Raw genomic sequence first — 3,961 nt, forward strand, 5'->3', positions numbered from 1 at the left:
AAAAGAGAAACCAAAGGTTCAAAGGGCAGGAACCTTGTGGGGAGAGGTAGGGAACTGCCGCAGTCTCTGGCTGGGCACAAATCACGAGTCTCCACACAGCTTGTAGATTCAAACAGCAATTCTTTATTCCCGAACTCACACCGGCCGTCTACAAACACGTTCTGGGGAAATCTACGTTCTCTGCCCAAAATCCACTCTCTGCCCAAATTCACTCTCTGCCCAAATCCACTCCGCATGGGCTTCTGTCTCCCAAAATATACTGTCTGACCCTAAGCACTCAAGAGGAACTCAGCAGCAGGATACGCCCTATTCTAAAGGGGGAACACCCTAATCTCCTATTATGCTAAACTGCCCTATTCTAAAGGGGGAACACCCTAATCTCCTATTATGCTAAACTGCCCTATTCTAAAGGGGGAACACCCTAATCTCCTATTATGCTAAACCACCCTATTCTAAAGGGGGAACACCCTAAACACGGATCCTGCCCTGGTCCTTGAGCAAGGTCACCTTTCAGAAGTCCTTCCACTAGACAGCATGGGAGTAAGCTGGCAAGGAATTTGTCATACCTACTTGGCTGATGGCTCCCAGCAGGGAACACAGAGAAACCAGGGAGAACCTTGCTCTCAGGCTTCTGCTTCACTCTGGGTCCCTTGTATGCCTGATTTCTTTCTTCCCAAGGTGTGGCCCAGAACACAGGGACAGGCTCAGGCCCTCAGAGGAAATTCCCTACAGGAGAAGGGGTACTGTGGACACTGGGGGCACTTTCCAGATTGACAGCCAAGCAGAGGGTGCACCCCATGTAGACTTCAGGGGTTATAGGCAGACTCTCCCCGCACCCTACCTCAGTGCCCCGTGAGAACAGGAGGACTCTCTGCTCAGTGCTGGGTTCCAGAGGGCTTCCCCAAGGTGAAACCAGGGGTGTGCTTCCTCTAGACTAGGGCCAGACTAGGGTTGACCTCAGAGGGGCAGCTTCAGATGGGGCCCCAAGGACTGGCTCTCCAGACCTCTCCCTGGGCCAGAAGCCCCCAGGACCCTGCTAGCCCTACCTAACACTTCCAGTCTTCTCTTGGCCCCCGTGACCCTTAGGATTCTGGGGATGCCAATCCCTCCACCTGGACTTTGCAGAGCTTCCTTCCCGTGAAGAATCCATCCTGTAGGCTTCCTGTAGGACCACCCAGAGGAAGGAGAGTCTTCTCTGCCACAGCCTACCCTGCACTTTCTGTCTCTCCAAAAGTGTGTTTGCTTTTTGTTGGTGTGTGGCAGGCCTCCTCCACTGGACTGGGAGCACCAGGAGAGTCTCCAGCCCTCGGGGCTCCAGGACCTCAGGAAACCTCCACCATGGATGCAGGACGTCTGTCAGGCCATGTATGCTGGGGACCCTGAGTGCTAAACAGAAAAGCAGTGCCCATGGTGTGACTCAAAATGAAAACAACAGCAAGCAACAGACAGAAACTTTTTAACAATTGCCCTCAGAAGAAAGGCCCATCACCATTACATCCTTCTACCTGGCTTGTGTCATCACCCTGTGACACTGCCAGTCTGCCCACATCAGATTAACCTATGGTGTCACCCAATGTCACCAACTGCCTGCCGAGCTCAGCCAGTCACCTCTCTCCAGCCCAGTGACTGGCGTTGGTTCTTTCGTCCCAGCAAAGCTCGGTTCACGTCCCTAGAGGCCCAGGCCTGCACTACATGCTGCACACGTGCAACCTGAACAAATTTGGAGACTGAGGGGCTTGTGAAATTTCCTTTCAGACGTACTGCACCGCCGCGACAGACCGCATCCCCCGTGCACTCCGGCTTCCACGCGGCGGGTAGGTGAGCCTACAGCCCGAGCACCCCTCCTGGCTCGCGAGGGGAACCTGCCAGAGCGGGGCGTCGCGGTCCCACTGTCAGGGCTGGCGGAGCAGGCTCGGCAGCGAGTGAGTGACAGCTGAGGAGGCGGGGTCGCACGCCCGCGGAGCTGAGCTGGAGAGGCGCTTTGCCCATTGGCCAACGCTAGTGAGGGAAAGGACGCCTGGCCGGGTTCACAGGCCCCGCGGCGGTGCGGCCTTATATAGCCGGCCACGGTCCCGGTTCGCGGGCTTTTGGGCGGAACCCGCCAGAGGGCGCAAACGTTCTGCCCGGCACCAGAGCGCGGGCTGCGGGATGCCGGCTGACACCCCAGAGAAGCCGAGCGCCTCGCCGTTGGCAGGAGCGCAGGCCAGCGCCAGCCCGACCCCAGATAAACCCCGCAGCGCGGCAGAGCACCGTAAGGTGGGTTCCCGCCAGCGTGGGGGGTTCGGTGGTTGGGGGAGGGGCGGCCGAACGCGGGACTCAGCGGCTGCCGGACCCGCAGTCCTCCAAGCCCATCATGGAGAAGCGGCACATCAACCAGAGCCTTGCTCAGCTCAAGACCCTCATCCTGGACGCGGTCAGGAAGGATGTAAGTCGGGCGGAGAAGGGGGGAATCCAAGGACTGAGGCTAGCAGAATGGGACATGGCTGAGTTACAGACCACCACTCTGTCCCTGCCCACAGAGCTCCTGTCATTCGAAGCTGGAGAAGGCCGACATCCTGGAGATGACAGTGATACATCTGCAAAACCTGCGTCGCTTTCAGGTGACAGGTGAGGCGCGGGTGGCAGCGGCTAGGGGGGCGGGAGGCGCACAGGGCCACCGCCCTAGACACTACAGCTGGTCTCTGCTGCTCCCGCAGCCGCACTCAGCTCGGACCCCTCTGTCCTGGGCAAGTACCGCGCAGGCTTCAACGAGTGCCTGACCGAGGTGACCCGCTTCCTGGCTGGCTGCGAGGGTGTCCCAGCCGGAAGTTCGCTCCCGCTTACTCGGCCACCTGGCAGCCTGCCTGCTCCAGCTGGGGTCTGCGCGCCGCTCTGCCTCGCTGCCCGCCGCTGCAGACAAACCGGAGTCCGAGGTCTACGCTGGCCTCCCGCCACGGCGGTCGTTTGACGGCCCCTTTCCCCTGCTGCACCCAGGGGCCTCGTTCGCGCCGCTCCTGCCACCTAGGCTGACCCTGGCGCCTCCCGCTGCCCCCAGGATGGGGTCTCAAGGCCGGAGCGGACCCTGGAGGCCGTGGCTACAATGAACTGCAGTGGGTCCTAGGGCCGCGGCCTTGGCCAAGACTGTAGCAGAGAGTATTTATTTCCAGAGGCTTGGGGTGGTTTTGTTGTCTTTGTGAACAGCCTGGTTCAGGCCTGCAGAGCGCTCAAGTTGGTGGTCTCCTGGCGGCCCAGCAGCCTGCCTCTGGAGCTTTGAGATTGCTTTGGTCCACGATATGGCGGGCGGCCCGCTCGGCGACGCTGGGGTGGGAATGTGAAGCGTGCCCAGGAGGCACAGGCAGGAAGGCTTCCCGGATTGTATCTCAGTACTGGAAGGCGGTCGCATGGCCTCCCTGGGCAAGTTTTCTTTAAGGGTACTTAGCCCACCTTCTCCCCGGACCCTGGGAGGTAGAGATCTGCCTTTCCATGCCATTGTTTCCCCAGGAGTTGTCCTTCGCTGGGGTGAGGACTGTCTTCTTCCTTTTAAGCTCAAGGTTCAGCACAAAGCCGCCCGCGTCCACCCAGGCCGACCCCCAGGCCTGCACTGGTAGGGGTCCCAACCGGGAAGGGTGTCTGGGAGAGGCTCGCAGATGGTAATCTGGACTCAGGAGACATTCCTTCCATGAATCCTGAGCACCTGCCTTTGGATGCAACTAAGGTCACCAAGCAGAAATGCCAGGCCACCCTGGGCACGCACCCTGTGCACCCCCTCAGCCACTGTCCTGCTACCCTCAGAGCTGCTGCTGGAGGCTCCAGGTGCTTGAGGGAGTGGTCCGGGCCACAAGCTGAGACCGCAGGGAGTCTTCCAGAGCCCTGCGCAAGGTGTACCCAGACCCGCTTCCCAGTGTGGCCGAATTCATCAGACACTTTCCTGGCACCTGCCTGGATGAGTCATCAGGGAGGTGAGTCCCTCTACCACAGGCTT

The 3,961-nt window shown here is 59.7% G+C and overlaps 1 pseudogene; it reads left to right on the top strand.

The window, feature by feature from the left end:
* Positions 1–2,122: 2,122 nt before the first annotated feature.
* Positions 2,123–3,083, top strand: LOC143386728 (transcription factor HES-4-like; annotated as a pseudogene).
* The last annotated feature ends 878 nt before the right edge of the window (positions 3,084–3,961 follow it).

This window comes from Callospermophilus lateralis, unplaced genomic scaffold (genome assembly GCF_048772815.1).
Source record: "Callospermophilus lateralis isolate mCalLat2 unplaced genomic scaffold, mCalLat2.hap1 Scaffold_130, whole genome shotgun sequence".
Lineage (NCBI taxonomy): Eukaryota > Metazoa > Chordata > Mammalia > Rodentia > Sciuridae > Callospermophilus > Callospermophilus lateralis.